The sequence below is a fragment of the Salvia hispanica genome, chromosome 4, assembly GCF_029641045.1.
Source record: "Salvia hispanica isolate PSC_SH4W2 chromosome 4, Shi_PSC_v1, whole genome shotgun sequence".
Taxonomy (NCBI): Eukaryota; Viridiplantae; Streptophyta; class Magnoliopsida; order Lamiales; family Lamiaceae; genus Salvia; species Salvia hispanica.
The window spans coordinates 41,054,860-41,073,119 of NC_142695.1; the positions used below are offsets into that span (position 1 = coordinate 41,054,860).

The following is an 18,260-nucleotide window of genomic DNA, read 5'->3' on the forward strand; positions in this document are numbered from 1 at the left end:
GGGTCTCACTATCCACTGATACTAATTTGACTACCATTCTCCCCATCTGTATTACTTTACCAATTGTACATTAATTCCCATGTCATTTCAATTGCCCATATTTTTAAGGGATGGAAGGAGTATATGAGGAAAATTTGGAATTCGTGAATGTGCAAATATAGGAAAATTTAGATCATTATGCAAAATCAAAATTAAAGTAATATAGTATATCAAGATAATTGAAGAGGGGCATTTGCCACCTTAAAAAATCAAAATACGATAAGGTATGAATATATATCGCTACTATGCTTTTAATATGAAAGCAATGTACAGTATATAACGACAGATTTGGTGGTCCGTGGATAATTTTTGAACCCCAATATGAATAGTTTGCTATATGCACAACTGGCAATTAACAAGAATTCGAAACGTGTTACTTTTCTGCTTAATGCCATAATATATTGTTTTATAAGGCATATATAACAGTATTGTCCTATAGATAATACACACATGTGAGGAGACCAAGATTGTATTACTGGAAAACACAAAAAAAAAAAAAAAAAAATTCACTATGAATCCTTATGGCGCGACGTTCAACCATCGTATGGACGTGATGATAGATAGATGCTTAGGATATGTTTGGTTGGTGTGTTAGTGTTAACTAGGCCAGATCTATAGATATATGGTGTTTGGTTCGTCAGTTTTAGTTTCTATATGGCCCAAGTTTTTAACAAGGCCCGTCGAAAAATGCCCATTTCTTGAGATGTACAATCTTTTAATTCATTACATTTTGCGTTTCTTAGGCAGTGAGTAAATACCTCATTGAGTGGAAATTTTTCCCATATAACCCCAAGGTTGCCTATTTTCCATTCAAATTTCCAATTTGGATAGAAAATGCAACGGATTGAAGTTTTTGATACTGCACGATATGATTTATCATGGAATTATACGACATTGTTTATTGCATGTATTATTAGAATATGCTATGCAGCGTGTAGCTCATGCACACTCGATAACTGCTTATGCTAGCTGTCACACTCGGTTAATGAAGTTAGTTAGTTATAGGAGATTTTATCTCATACTTTTGATGTATCTACACCATGCACCATTGATATATAAGTATCGATTTCATTCAATCAATAAGAGAAATCATACTTTCTTTCTTCTCCAGAATATCTTCTTCAGGTGTTCATCATATCCATCTCCATTGATTCGCATTTATGATCTTGTTATGGTATTAGTGACAAACATCTTCCACTCTTTCTTGCCACTCTGATTTCGTAGCTGTTTTCTCCTTCATTCGCATTCTTTTCACGATGAATGGTCGAGGTAATCGCGGCGGTGATCGCCCTCCTCCATTTGAGGACACTTCTAGTCCTTATTATCTTCATTCTAGCGATAGTCCGGGAACTATCCTTGTTCATCAACTACTCAGTGGCTTGAATTATTCGACTTGGAGTCAATCGCTCACAACAGCTCTCCTCGCCAAAAACAAATTGGTGTTTGTTGATGGCTCAATTCATCGTCCCCTGCGTGATGACCTTCTTTATCCGCAGCAGTGGCTCAGGTGCAACAACATGGTCGTATCTTGGCTCCGCAACTCGGTCTCTGCTGAAATCTGTTCAAGCATCATGTATATTGATGATGCATATGCGATATGGTCAGATTTGAAGGAGAGATTTTCCACTGGCGATTCAGCTAGGATTTATCAACTACGGCAACAGCTCATGTTTCTCTCGCAAGGATCCGCAGATGTTAGCGGTTATTTTACAAATCTGCGCAGTGTATGGGATGAATACAAAAACTCTCAGCCTCTGACATGGTGTACCTGCACTAGATGCACTTGTGATAGTGCTTCAAGATGGCATCAACACCAGGAAGCGGACTGCACTATGCAGTTTCTCTAATGCTGCAGTTTCTCATGAAGTTTCTCTGCTCTCATTGTGGTAAAACAAACCATCCTCTGGAGAAATGCTTTCTTCTCCATGGTTTTCCACCTGGATTTGGCAAAGGAAAGGGTAAAGGCAATGGAGGTAATGCAGCTACTGGTTCCTCTGGAAAAGCTTTTTCTCAGAATCGATTTGTTAATTTGGAGGAAGATACGACTCCCCTGAGTTTGCCTGGTCCTTCTACGGTTAATCTGCCAAGTATTGATCAATATCAACAGCTTGTTAGTCTCCTGCAAAGCCAGCAACTCCATACCTCATCCCCACCAATCAATACTTCTGCCACAGAAAATTCAGATCCTTTCACAAATAACTTTTCTGGTACAATTTCTTTCTCTTCTCATATTAATTCTATCTCATGTTCTAGTTCTTCTACTTGGATCTTAGACACGGGGGCTACTCACCATGTGTGTCATGATCATTCACTACTCACTTCTGCTTCACCTATAGCCAATGCTGCTGTCAATCTCCCCAATGGCCATACTGCTCCAGTCACACACCTAGGTACTGTCCAATTGACCTCTCTCATCACTCTTTCCTCAGTCTTATATGTCCCCTCCTTTTCCTTCAATCTAATTTCTGTTAGTGCCCTCACCAAACATACTGCATGTACTGTGATATTTACTCATAATAGCTTCATCATTCAGGAAGCTTTACTGGGGACAATGATTGGGAGGGGTAGTCGTGTTGGTAACCTCTACATATTTGAATTTCCAGATACATCAAAGGGTTATTCAAGTGTAGCTTCAACTTCATCTCACACTGAGCCTTCATCTCATACTGCATGTACTGTCTTTGTTTTGCTTCAACCTTGGACAAAAGCAAAAATAAATTCTCTCCCCGTGCCATCAAATGTATCTTCATTGGGTATCCTTCGGGTTATAAGGGTTATAAGTTCCTAAATCTGGAGACCAGTGACATTTTCATTAGTAGGAATGTCATTTTTCATGAGTGTGACTTTCCTCTTTCACATCAAACTCCATCCCAATTTCCAGCCGATATTTCTCATAATTCAGCATCCTCTTCCAATTCTACTCCCATCAATCCTCAAACATCATCAAATACCTCAAACTCAGCTTCTCCCACTCACATATCCAAATCAGGCAGACAAATAAAAATTCATCTCACCTCACTGACTATATATGTAACTCAGTGACTTCTTCCACCAAATATCCAATAGCTGACTACTTTTCTCTGGCCAAACTCTCACAGCCCTATCAGAAATTCATTGTTCTCCTCTCCATACTCACTGAACCTACATCATACAAACAAGCAGCCCAACATCCAGAATGGGTGTTGCTATGCAGGAAGAACTACAAGCTTTGATAAACCAATACTTGGCTGATCACTTTTTTACCAGCGGGCAAGGTTCCAATCTCATGTAAATGGGTTTATAAAATAAAGTTCAAGGCAGATGCTACAGCTGAACGCTATAAAGCCCGCTTAGTTGCAAAGGGCTTCACTCAACAGGCAGGAATTGACTTTCATGATACCTTTTCCCCTGTTGCAAAACTCATTACTGTTAAAATGATGCTAGCTCTAGCAGCTGTTAAAGGTTGGATACTTGCTCATCTTGACATCAATAATGCTTTTTTCTATGGAGATCTTGAGGAGGAAATATACATGGTACGGGAACTGGGCAGCTTGTCTGCAAATTGAAAAAGTCCCTATATGGCCTCAAGCAGGCCTCTAGACAGTGGTATATCAAATTTTCTCAAGTACAATCTGGTTTTGGTTTGCTCCAATCTGCTTCTGATCATTCCTACTACTACAAATATTCTGATGATGGGAATTTCTTTGGGGTTGTCATCTATGTGGATGACATTTTAGTGGCTAGCAGTCATGAAGAAATGGTAAATCAGTTCAAGGAATTCATTGCTGGGCACTTCAAGTTCAAAGATTTGGGCACACCCAAATACTTTCTTGGCATTGAAATTGCTAGGAATGCTTTTGGAATTTTCATCTTTCAACACAAATATGCTCTAGACTTGGTAACAGATGCTGGTTTGCTAGGCTCTAAGCCAGCCTCTGCTCCTATGGATTCTGCAAAATCACTGGTTAGGGATGCAGGGGAGCCTCTAGATGATCCAACTGTATAAAGAAGATTGATCGGGAGGCTTGTGTATCTCTGCATAACACGACCAGATATAACATTTGCCGTCAACAAACTGAGTCAGTTTCTTTCTAAACCTTGCTCAGATCACTTAGCAGCTGGTGAGAGAGTTCTGAAGTACTTAAAAGGCACTATTGGTCATGGCTTGTTTTACTCGGCAAAGTCTTCACCTTCTTTAAGCATCTTCTCTGATGCGGATTGGGCAGCTTGCCCTGACACTAGGAGATCCATCTCAGGCTTCGCCTTGTTTCTAGGCACCTCACTAATCTCTTGGCAATCAAAGAAGCAACATACTGTTTCTAGATCTTCGGCTGAGGCCGAGTATAGGGCAATGGCACTTGCTTGCTGTGAAGTTGTGTGGATTGTGGCTTTACTCAAAGACTTTATGATACGAGATATCTCTATGAATATTCCCTCTATCCTATTATTTAGTTAGTTATTGATTTAGCATATCTTTCCCTTATTTTCCTATATATCTTTTAGGATCTTTATTTTTTTTCTCATTAAGTTAGTCTAGTCTTATAAATAGGAGTATTTGTATCCTTCTCATTCAATGAAGAAATACAATTACCTTTATCTTATTTTTACGCTTTATTTCAATTCGGTATTGATCTTGGTTTGATCGACGGGCAAAGCTCCCGCGACTACCTCGTCTACCTTTTATCCTCCGACGATCGCCTCCGCGACGCCGGAATCTTGTTAAGAGAAATCATCTCTTAACAATTGGTGCTTCCATTTTCGAACTCATGACCGAAGTCAATCTTCCTTCATGGTCGGAGATATCGCAAGCATTTGAAGGCTTGCAATTGACTTCAATAGCAGCAACGTGGGAGAATATTCTCGCTAGGTTGGCCAGAATCGAGTCCCGATTGGTTGAGCATGAGTGCAGGGTAGCAGCAACGCTCCCTCCGTTGCAACCCGAACCTGGTCCACCCGACCGACCCCAGCTGTATGCCAACCCACAACCGCAGCAGCCCTATGGTTCCTATGATTTTGGAACCACAGACCTCGTCGCGCACGGCCACATGGTGGCTGTCGTTTTCAGTGCCTCTACCTAAACTATTCCGCTGACTATGGCGCCACCGCGCACTTCGCTCCCGACCAGCAGACCCACCTCAATGAGTATACCCAGCCACACACCACTTGCAACAGAGTTGATTGGTACAATCGTCCAGCTCTCATACATGGGCAACCAAATCATAACCCTAATTTTGGAGGGTTTCCGTCACATCAGTTTCAGCAACAACAGCACAACCCTATTTGTCAGCCATCGTGCTGGGACCCGCCGAAATACCAGTCACCACAGGGATATCCACCCGACGATCAGCATCCTTTTCACCAAACCTCCTGGTGGGAGCCGCCGGGAAATTGCTTGGGTTTCGCACAGTATGGACAGCAACACTATCATCCAGTCGACTACGGAAAGCCACCCATGCGCTGCCCTACCTGCTGGGACCCACCTCTTTATGGACAGCGACCCTATACCAACACGGAGTCTTTAAACGCACCGCCGACGCAGTACACAACCTCGACTTTTGGGCAGTCTCCCTACTCGTCAGACGCACCGTCGCAAAATCCTTCCGTTGGATATCACTCGGGGTTGCCTGAATACCAGTCCACACCGCCCCCGTACCAGCCCCCGAGCTCACCTACCTGTTGGGATCCGCCAGGACTAAGCGCACCGCAAGTATACACTGCATATGATCAACCGATCCCTGCTGACTGCCCGCTGCCTTGCACCACGGATTCCGGAGGCCTCTTGCGCCCCGATCTCCATCATGATCCATCTAGCAACTCGTTACCTGTTGCAGCTGTTGTCCCGCCCCCACCAGCCATGCTCTCCTCACTGTGCAGCCACGATATTAATGGAGAGGACGAGGCTTTGTTAGACGATGAAGAGAAGATGATCATTGATTTCACAACTTGGAAAATCACGTTTGGAGTGCAATTAGGAATTGAAGAATTCAATGAGGAGACAAAGAGAACGAAATAAATAAGAAAATTGATGGTTGAAAGCACTGGCACTCGAGGTGCCAGAAGTACTGAAGATGGAGATCAGAGTTTAGGTGATACCAATGTGAACAGACAAGAGGATGGCTCGCAAGGAGCTCCAGCTATTTTGTCCGGGAAAGTAATTTTTGGGAAGAGTGGAATCGTCCAGTTTTTAATTGCAGGATTTGGTTCTTCCGGAGCGTTCGGATCCATCGTTGAATCTCTGGCAGAGAAACAGTGGCGAAAGAGAGCTGGTACTTAAGGATCCATCGTTGAATCTCTGGCAGAGAAACAGTGGCGAAAGAGAGCTGGTGTTGCTTACTGTCCCAGGTATATACTGAGCTTCATTAACGAACATTCTCCTCAGCATGCGTTTGATCCCGGAGGCACACCTCGCAAAGTTGTTGTTATCAACGCTAAATATTGCTTCTTGATTCCTACCTTGCGTCAAAGGATTCTTCCATTTGCTGCCGGGAGATATGCATCTGCCTTAGAAAGGAACCCTAATGAGAATGGATGCTATTGTTGAAAAGAGAGAACATGAGTCCCAAGAGCATTGGAAAGAGGATACATGAGTTCCTAGAAGTGTTGGAAAATAGAATAACATTTATTGTGTAGTATAGTTCCTAGAAACATTTATGTCTAGAGTCCTATATATACTCATGTACAATGTATCAAACAAATCAATCCAATGAATTCAGTTATTCAATCCAATATGGTATCAAGAGCAGAAAAAAAATCGATCCTAAATTAGTTCTTTGGAACTCAGAATTTTCCTCATCACTGTTCCATACCCTTCCCAAACCAATCAGCCAAGATCCGGCAACAAACCATCCCTATCCAATCTCAGAAAAAACCATACGCAGCCCCTGTTACAAAATCAAAAACACTAAGATCAAGTGAGTACCCCATCCTCAATGGCCAGCAAAACAATTGAAACAGTATCAATTGGAATCAAAGTAGATGGGACAAACTTCCCAATCGGTTCGAAGTTGATGCGCAATGCATTCGGAAGAGTAAAGCAAGAAGAATCCAGGGAGGGGATTTGGAAACCAACCGCCCAAACCCCAGATTCGGGAATAGGCAGCGTGCTCGGCGCGAGACAACCACCACCACAACTCCAGTTCCGAGGAATCCAGCCGCTTCACCAAAGCTCATCGGCGATACCACCGCGAGGGAACTCCAATGATCGAAAGGGAGTTGACAAATCAAAACTCGTCGGCTCCCCGGAATGGTGGGAAGATGGTCACAAATCAAACAAGAACAACACCGGCAAAGGGAAAATCGCCGTTGGGCGAGAAGGAGCAGACGGGGGTTTTTTCCCATCGGGCGACCAGGTGGCCACCGGCGCTGGGAACGATGGCAGCCGTCCAATTGGGAGCTCAGCGGCCGGCGGCTGGTGGGGATCTGGTGGGGGAATCGAAAAAGGGGAAGAAGCGGCTAGAGCATCGTATACACGTTCAATCGAAGGTAAAGGGTTTGAGGCTTTGCCCCAAACCCTTTTATTTTCTCCGTCTTTCAATTTGCCCCCCAAGAAAAATGATTTATTAGGAAAAGAACCCCAGGTCACCAAAAAAATTGCAAAACAGGCCCTTGAGTCATGCTTGTCTTCCAAAAACACCCTATATAGAATGTATGAATCGTTTTTCAGTCCTAAATAATGATTTCGATATTTCTGTGGCTTGTAAAGTAAGAAAATCAGAAGTTAGGGATGAAAGGGGATGGATTTTTGATTGTGGTGCAACGGATACTATGTCATACGATAGGGCTGATTTTGGGGAATTAACAAAGTCAAAACGAATTTATATCGAGACAGCGGGAGGGGACCTTGTTCCAGTTGAAGGGGCAGGGACTATTCAAATATCTCCATCATTGAAAATTGCTAATTGCCTTTATGTTCCCACATTATCACAAAAATTGATGTCTGTCTCCCATGTAACAAGAGAACTCAACTGCAGACTCCTAATGCAACCGGATTGTTGTTTTCTACAGGATATTCGGACGGAGATGACGATTGGGCGTGGCACTGAATACCATGGGTTATATTATGTGGACGAGGTAGCTCAAACTGGCAGAGGGATGTTGGCTCACAGACCTACGGAACGAGAAATGTGGTTATGGCATAGGCGGTTAGGACATCCTTCCTTGAGTTATTTAAATATTTTATTTCCGAATTCTCCTAAAAACTTTGCTTTTGAATGTCAGACATGCATTTTGGCAAAAAGCCACAGACAATCTTTTAAATCTAGCAATACTAGAGTTGATTATGCTTTTTCCTTAATACACTCTGATGTTTGGGGCCCTTCGCCAGTAGTTGGGGGAAATGGATTTCGATATTTCGTCCTTTTTATTGATGATTGCACTCGCATGTCTTGGGTATATTTTCTTAAAAATAAATCAGATGTTTTTTCAAAATTCTCTGATTTCTATACTATGATTTTTACCCAATTTCAAACCAAAATCAAGGTCCTCAGATCCGATAATGGGGGAGAGTATGTCAACACTAAAATGAAAGATTTTTGTGCTGAAAAAGGTCTTATCCATCAAACATCTTGTGCCTACACTCCGGAACAAAACGGGGTAGCTGAGAGAAAAAATCGTGCAATCCTAAACATAACCCGAGCCCTTATCCTTGATTCCAAACTCCCAAATTTTTTCTGGCCCGAAGCCGTAGCCACATCTGTATATCTCCTCAATCGTCTTCCCACCAAAATTCTCGACCTTAAAACCCCTCTCCAAAAATTATCCACCATGTCTAAAATACCTCCTACCCTGTCCCTCGAACCTCGCATCTTCGGTTGTTCGGTCTTTGTCCATATCCCCAAACATGAGCGTAACAAATTCTCACCCTGTGCAGATAAGTGTGTTTTCATTGGGTATGGGGCTCATCAGAAAGGCTATAGGTGCTATAATCCAAAAACCCGCCAAGTTATCACCACAATGAATTGCACTTTCTTAGAAACTGAATTCTTTTACGCCACCCAACTTCCGAGCCAGGGGGAGACGGAAATAAATATAATTGACTCGATAAGTTGGCTGCCTATGCCGAATAATCACTCCTCTACCGAAGGTCCACCAGAGCCAGCTACATCTGTCGCCGAGCATGCCACGAACACGACCCAACCTATGGAACTAGGTGACACCCCAACAGTACCCGTTCCGATATCTGAGGTAACCGATCTTGAGAACTCTGTTAATATCAGTACTGACAATGTTGCTACAGAAGGAGAAGAGAGAGAGATTATAGATGAAGACACCGGACAATACATTCGACCTATCCGAAGTACTCGTGGAATTCCACCCAAACGGTACTCACCTGAAAGAACGAGCAGAAGGTCAAAATATCCAGTAGGAAGTGTGGCAAGAGAAAACTTAACCAAACTTGCTAGGGCTTTTGAAGCAGCCCTCTATGGAGAAGAGGAAATCCCACAGACAGTAAAGGAAGCATTAAAAATCAAGCATTGGAGGGACGCAATGATGGTAGAGCTAAAAGCCCTGGAGAGGAATAAAACATGGAAAAAATGTCAACTTCCAAAGGGGAAACGAACTGTAGGTTGCAGATGGGTTTTTACTATCAAACGAAGACCAGACGGGTCCATCGAGAGATATAAGGCTCGCCTTGTGGCTAAAGGTTACACCCAGACATATGGAGTGGATTACTCTGAGACATTCTCGCCTGTGGCAAAAATGAATACTGTCCGAGTATTACTCTCTATTGCAGCAAGCAAAGATTGGCCTCTTCACCAGTTTGATGTAACTAATGCTTTCTTACATGGTGAATTGAAGAAAGAAGTTTACATGGAGGCTCCTCCAGGTTTCGAAGAAGACTTTAAAGATGGGGAAGTATGTCATTTGAAGAAAACCCTGTATGGCTTAAAACAGTCTCCTAGAGCATGGTTTGGAAGATTCACAGAAGCAATGAAGAAGTATGATTATCAACAAAGCAATGCAGATCACACACTCTTCATGAAGAAAAAGGGGGGCAAGCTTGCATGTCTCATAATCTATGTTGATGACATGATTATTACAGGAGATGACTTTGAAGAAATAGAAGCGCTCAAGAAGAATTTGGCCACGGAATTCGAAATGAAAGATCTGGGGGCGCTTAAGTACTTTTTGGGAGTCGAGGTCTTGAGATCAAAGGAAGGAATCTTTATAAATCAGAAAAAATACACGTTGGATCTTCTGGCAGAAACTGGCATGATGGATTGCAAACCTGAAGACACACCGATTGTTGTTAATCATGGACTTCAAATCACAGAAGGAGCTCAACTTGCCGATAGAGAAAGGTATCAAAGGTTAGTCGGAAAATTGATTTATCTTTCACACACCAGACCGGACATAGCATATGCAGTAAGTGTGATAAGTCAATTCATGCACCTACCACAAAGTGACCATCTTGAAGCGGCACTGCGAGTTGTTCGGTATCTCAAAGGTACCTTTAATCATGGAATAATTTTCAGACGGAGTGAACATCTGGATATCCATGGGTATACAGACGCTGATTGGGCTGGAAACCCAGTCGACAGAAGATCCACTTCAGGGTACTTCACATTTGTTGGAGGAAACCTTGTTACATGGAAAAGCAAGAAGCAGAAGGTTGTGGCATTATCAAGTGCAGAGGCAGAATTTAGAGGGATCAGACATGGATTAACTGAGGTACTGTGGCTTAGGAGATTGATGGGTGAACTGGGTTTTTTGTCACAGAAGACGTGTCAAATTTTCTGTGATAATAAAGCTGCAATCAGTATCGCAGGAAATCCAGTCCAACATGATCGGACAAAGCATGTTGAAGTAGACAGACATTTCATCAAAGAGAAAATTGAAGAGGGAATTATTGAGTTCCCATTTGTTCGATCTGGAGACCAACTCGCAGACATTCTGACAAAAGCAGTAGGAGCAAGGAATTTTGCAGAAGTCCTTGGCAAGTTGGATATCGGGAATCCCGTTAACCAACTTGAGGGGGAGTGTTGAAAAGAGAGAACATGAGTCCCAAGAGCATTGGAAAGAGGATACATGAGTTCCTAGAAGTGTTGGAAAATAGAATAACATTTATTGTGTAGTATAGTTCCTAGAAACATTTATGTCTAGAGTCTTATATATACTCATGTACAATGTATCAAACAAATCAATCCAATGAATTCAGTTATTCAATCCAATAGCTATGTCGATTATCTTACCCACAGACAGTCGTCAACACTTGACGACAGTCCAGATAGCTTTTTGGGTGGCGATGGGCTTGATTTGAGGGAGCAAGACCAAAGGATGCTTAATCCATCGTGTTTAGACGATCAAGCGGCTATTGCGAAGGTTGTGGCAATGTCTGAAATTAAATGGATTGCCGATGTTGCTGTAGGAGGACTCGAGAATCTTAAGGTTGGTGAAGAATACCAGGATGTTATTGATGAAGAGGGGAGATGCTCGACTAGTCGGTGTGTGTTTGATCCAGGAGGGGACAGCTCGTTAACGCTTTTGTTCGCGACGCTATTTATTGTGTCGTGGTTTCCACCTTGAGGACAAGGTGGATTTTAACCGTGGGGGAGTTGATACGAGATATCTATATGAATATTCCCTCTATCCTATTGTTTAGTTAGTTATTGATTTAGCATATCTTTCCCTTATTTTCCTATATATCTTTTAGGATCATTATTTTTTTGCTCATTAAGTTAGTCTAGTCTTATAAATAGGAGTATTTGTATCCTTCTCATTCAATGAAGAAATACAATTACCTTTATCTTATTTTTACGCTTTATTTCAATTCGGTATTGATCTTGGTTTGATCGACGGGCAAAGCTCCCGCGACTACCTCGTCTACCTTTTATCCTCCGACGATCGCCTCCGCGACGCCGGAATCTTGTTAAGAGAAATCATCTCTTAACACTTTAGCCTTCAAGTGCATCAACCGGTGCCTCTGTATTGTGACAGCCAAGCTGCAGTTCACATCAGCTCGAACCCAGTTTTTCATGAGCGCATGAAACACATTGAGATCGACTGTCATACTGTTCGTGACAAAATTCTTGAGGGAGTTATCAAGACTGTTCATGTCCATAATTCTCACCAACTTGCTGACATCTTCACCAAACCGTTGGCCACAACTCCTTTTCAAACGTTGCTTTTCAAGATGGATTTCACTACCGCATACAGTCCATCTTGAGGGAGGCTATTAGAATATGCTATGCAGCGTGTGGCTCATGCACACTCGATAACTGCTTATGCTAGCTGTCACATTCGGTTAATGAAGTTAGTTATAGGAGATTTTATCTCATGCTTTTGATGTATCTACACCATGCACCATTGATATATAAGGTGCTTGGTTTCTGTATCGATTTCATTCAATCAATAAGAGAAATCATACTTTCTTTCTTCTCCAGAATATCTTCCTCAGGTGTTCATCATATCCATCTCCATGGATTCACATTTATGATCTTGTTATGTATAGCAATATTTTTTCTTACACTATTTAAATGAATATTGAGGACATAATGCAATGAATAATACTCCCTCCGTCCCGGTCCCGGTTCACTTTACTATAAATGGGAGGTACACTTCACTTTCCACTAACTCATTCCATCCATATTTTATTATAAAACTAATATAAAAAAATGAATCTCACATTCCACTATCTTTTATCACTCACTTTCCTTTTATATTTCTTAAAATTCGTGCCGAACTCAAATGAAATTCCTAACGGCAGAAGAGTAATATGATCGATTAGTCGGAAATTCAAGTTAGGTTAGAGGCTTGAGTGCAAAGTGTGACTGTGTAGGAGTTATTTATAAACTTTATATCATAAATGTGACTTTAATAAGCACTAGACTACTGCAGACGAGTAATTTGAGAGAGGGCATTTGCCCCTACTACCAATGCATGAAAGCAACTAAAAATTGACGTGCATGATCGGAGGGTTTCAATACTAATCTAAATAGTAGTCTGACTTAAATATGCACTCTCACCTATATTATCACATATTTGCATATCTCGTGGAATAATTTTTTATATTGACCCATATAATTTTAATGCACGATATTATATGCACAAAATAAAATATTTTACTATACGACAAAGGGAGTCCAATTGGGTGGGCTGTACACATTACATTAGTGCAAATAATATGCATTAATATTTTTATCATATTATAGAAAACAATAGAGTATTTTATTTAACAAAGGGAATCCAATTTGTTGTGTTGTACACCTTGCCCGTTTACTGGTATAAATAAAAGAATTAATATCTGAAAGCAACAATAATATTATTATTCGGCGTTACATTCAATACATTTTGATCATTTTATATTTTACTTGAGTTGAGTTATTAAACAAAAGAATTCATATCTGAAAGCAACAATTTTTTAGCGCTACATACAATGAATTTAAACACGCATTTTGTACTGTTTATAAATATTTTTAACTTTTATTCATAAAAAGCTATGGTTTAACACATATACAATTAATTAACGTATTTAGACCATCTCCAACCATACACCAAAAATGAGTTTTGGTGTAGAAATCTTCTCCAACCATACACTAAACTCAAACTCATTTTTGGTGTTTTTCTAAAAACAACATCATATTTGGTGTTACTGCAAAAGTTTTGTGAGACAAAATCCCAAAAATGGTGTAAATCTTCAATTTGGTATAATGATTGAAGTAAAATTATTTTTTAGTGTGACATATACTCAAAAATGAGTTTGAGTTTGGTGTAAATGATCGAAGAATATTACTCATATGATGCTAGTCCACTTTGCAAATTTTTAAATATTTTTATACTAAACATTTCGATTGATAAGACATCCATATGTTTAGATAATGTATGAATAATTATATAATACTCCATCCGATTCTTTAAAAATAGACAACATTTGCAATTTTGGGATATCCCTTAAAATATTTTTGAGATTATTTATTAAAAATGACATATTTTTTAAAATAGAAATAATATTATCTTTACATTTTCCTTTCTATTATCTTATACTATCCTTATTAATTTATAAAACAATACTATATAAAATTTTGTGCTAAAACTAAACGTTTCATTTATAATGGGACTAGAGAAGTATATTGTTGAAATACTTAAATTGTATATTTTCATATTTTATACGGAGTACAAAGGTTAGCTGTATCTTCAGCCTCTTTTACTCCTTGTACTATATTCTTCTATAATAATAATGATAGTATTCCTTCCATCCCAAGGTAGTTAAGTTATATTCCTTTTTGGATTTTCCTAAAAATAATTGAGTCATGTTTTTTTCTAGTAAACACGATTGTCTCTCTCTTGATTTACTAATTTATCCTCTTTGTTACTTATCTCTCTTCATTTTAATTTTTAACAAATTAACATTTTAAATCACGTGTCCTAAAAAAATGCTCCAATTATCTTAGGACGGGGAAATATTTATTTACTCCCATAGAACTTATGATAAATTGTTTATTTGATAAAATAACTAGAGAATCTATAGCCTCAAATTTGATTAACTACTGATGGGAGACCTTCGTTACTACATCTCCCTCCGTCTCCACATAAATTTTGAGGATATTTTAGTATGAAAGGTAAAACAGGGAATCGAAAAAAAAATGTTGAAATAGCATTAATAGAAAGTAAGATTAATTTAATGCGTGGTGAAAATATTTTTAAATTGAAATTAATTAATTTTGATGAGTAAATCAAATTAGCAAATTAAAACTACTTTTTTTTAGGACTAGAGACATATATAAATGATGAACCATCTATCTATGTGTATAGAGACGAGGATATACTAATACGCTAACTAATTTTAAAATGCTAATGTAAATTCAATCTCATGCTGTCACGTGGCAAGAAATATGAAATATTGTAAACACTAAATTTCAATATACATTTATAGTAGTAATAGATGAATTTCGGCAGATTGCATTTAGTTATAGGCAAATTGCATATTTTATTGTTGAATTTTGCATTTTCGATATAGACTGTTTAATTAGCATTTTATATATAGGCGGATTGCATTTATATATTTTTTGTTTTGCATTATTGTAGATAATTTGTGTTAAATGTAAAACTCAACAATATAAAATGTAGTTTGCCTATAACTAATGCGGAAATGCATATACAACTTTACAAATGTATATTGTGTTAAAGATTATGGTCATGCACAACAACTTAGGATGCATGGGAGTAAGATGGAGCTGCAGCATATGGAATCAAGACTTAAGCTCATTCATGAGCTTCCTTCTGGCCGTTAGAAGTTAGTTGCTCTGACTGTTGTAACCATTTGGGTGTAGCTCTCATACACTCTTTACACTCTTGATTGCTAGAGTATAACTAGTGCATATATCTATATAGAAAGTAGATCAAGTAGTTGTAACTTCAGTTCGTTTTTCTCTCTAATGATTTAATAAGAAGTTCACACTTTCTACTACACCTCCATTCCACATTCTTCTCATACTTAGAGTAACTTTCTTCTTCGTGTACTTCGTTAATTCAACAATTGGCGCCGTCCGGCGGGAATTCCGATCGAATAAGAAAGTGTAGATGGTGGCTGCTAGACTTGAGGCTGAGAAATTTACTGTAACGACCCGCCCATCTAGGGTATAATAAATGCGGCGATCGTTAACTAGGCGAACTTAAATGCATCAAAGATCATAGGCTAGGGTTCCATTTAAAAAGGGTTTTAACCAAAGCATTCCATGAACAATTAAGTAGAAGAAGAATAATGCCTTCGCAAAGAAATCCAACAAAAGGCTATCGCAATAAATGCTTATCAAAGATTCCAAAATATTCTCAACTGTTCCATATCCAAAATATTCCCACGAAATAAAAGTATTCCACCCAACCAAAAGATCACAAGTTTTCATAATATATATAGCGGAAGCGACCAAGAAAGAAGTGAAGCTATGTATGGAGACACAACGACACTTTAAATACCAACAGATCATCTTATTATTTCCTACTCAACACCGCCGCCCGCTCGTCACCGCTCAACCTGCACATAGGGAAAACACATGCAAGGCTGAGTACTTATAATCATACTCAGTGGGCTCATTGCCGAAAACAGTTTTATCAACATTAGTAATTATCATGCCATTTTCAAGTGTCCATCGGGGTTTTAACTTTAGAAAGACCCGAGGCACCAAAATATATTTTTTATCAAATATCACGGTCGCGCAACCATTTTTCTCATCGACGTTTACCATATCCTCATTCTACATGACAAGGACTGCGGCCGCAATCCAGGTCACTAGACCGGCCAACCCGTACGCTGACTCTCGGTCTAACATTGGTGTACACTAACCCAAGTAGAGTTTGCGGCTCTACAAGGATCCGAATTCGATTATATCAATAGTGGCATAGCCACGAGGGATAGGCACGACAAAACAAATCAAGGCATGATAACACATATCTCATTCTCATCAATATCAGTTTAGGACAATGTCCTTATTTTAAAAGAAAGCCCACCTTGTCGGCTTAGCTCGATAGTATTCTCTTCTCCTCGTTTATCACGCTGAGAGCGCGAAGTATCACCTTTAAATTAGGCGTATCACAAATCAGTTTCAATCATTGACCTCAAATCATGCATGTCTCCCATATTTCCCTTTTTCCCATCGATTATTTTCAAAATCATCAATCAAAATCAAAGTATGATTAGCATATCATTTTTATTCAAATAACAACTCCAAAATCACTATTAAATCGTGTCACGCATGAGTGTTCCACATACACAACACACGCACACGATCACAACACATGTGCACGCCTCCCGAGGCGTGCACACACACACACACACTCTCGGTCACATACACACACACATCTATGCATCCCAAAATTCATCAATTTATTTCCCCTTCACTCAATCTAAATGCATGTGGACTCAAGAACACCGATTAATCGGTAGAAGAAGAGGAGATCAAAATTTAAAGTACCTTTTTCCAAAAGAACAATCGGTAGAAACAAGTTATAGCCTTGATTCTTCAATAAAATCTTGAACTTCAACTTGGATTCTTCTCAATTGATGAAGAAATCTTGAAGAAAACTTGAAGAAAATTTGGAGAGAGTGGGGGAGAGATTTTCGAAATTTATGAGGAGTGGGAGGCGCCGGTTTTTGATCTCTAGGGTTTAGGATCTCTCATGTATTTATAGAGTGCCAACAATAATATCTCTAATTAAATAAATTAGAGATTTGAGAAGATATGGAGAGATTTGAAGAGTAGTTGGCGTTGAAGCCGTTGAGAATTAGGAGGATTTCGAAAATTTAGGCTATTTTAATTAGCCTATACTTAAATTCAAATATTTTACGGAGTAGAATAAAATATCACGGAGCAAGAAAATAATAATTAAACTCCCCAATATATATATCAAAAGTGGCGTGTATTTTTTCTCTTCCAACAAGGAATAAATTCAAATCCTAATTTAATTAGGATATGGCAATATCTTCTTAGATATGACAAGATATGGTAGGATATTCTAGCATATTTATATTTATTCATGGAGTAGAATAAATAAGAGATCAAATAAATAAATAATTCCCTCTTCTCCAATATATGAGATTTTCGAAAATCTCATGGAAAAACAAAGGTGGAGTTTTCGAAAATTTCATCAAAAAATAAGGAATATTCGGACTTTGGATTAAATTCGGATAATTATTCCAAGCAATAATTAAATCCAAGAAAAATAGGATTTCTTCTCCAAATAATAATAATGGCCGAAAATTCCACATGATTAAATAATGCTCCTATTTAATTCTCACTCATCCCTTAGGAAAATAATTCACCCACAATTATATTTTTCCGCATCAAATATTCACACCCAATCAATCATTTCTTTACTTCCTCTTTTTTTTTTCTCAACGCATTGACCTTTCAACGGCCACGTCATATTTTTCCCATCTTTGACTATTCAATAGCCACGTCAACATTTCAACAAGTTGACTATTCAACTCAATCTCAATTCTCATACGCAATTAGGTCACAAAGACACTATGCAATTAATTACTCATCAAATAATCCACATATCATAGCATTTAAGGCATTTAATGCAAAAATTTTATAACCCGAAAATTAGGGTTTGAAATAGTGGGGCGTTACATTTACGGGCAAGAACGACTACGACTTATGGAAAATGAAGATCCACGCGGTTCTTGTGCAGCAGGGGCTTGCGGCTGTTCTGGCTCCTGCAGATCCTGAGAATAAAGGGAAGGCACCGGCTCTCGACGAAAAAGCTCAGACGAAGCTCGAGGAGATGCAGATGAAGGCCCATAG

The 18,260-nt window shown here is 39.3% G+C and overlaps 1 pseudogene; it reads left to right on the plus strand.

The window, feature by feature from the left end:
* The first annotated feature begins 1,152 nt into the window (after positions 1–1,152).
* LOC148928661 (uncharacterized) lies at positions 1,153–4,619 on the plus strand (annotated as a pseudogene).
* Positions 4,620–18,260: the final 13,641 nt, after the last annotated feature.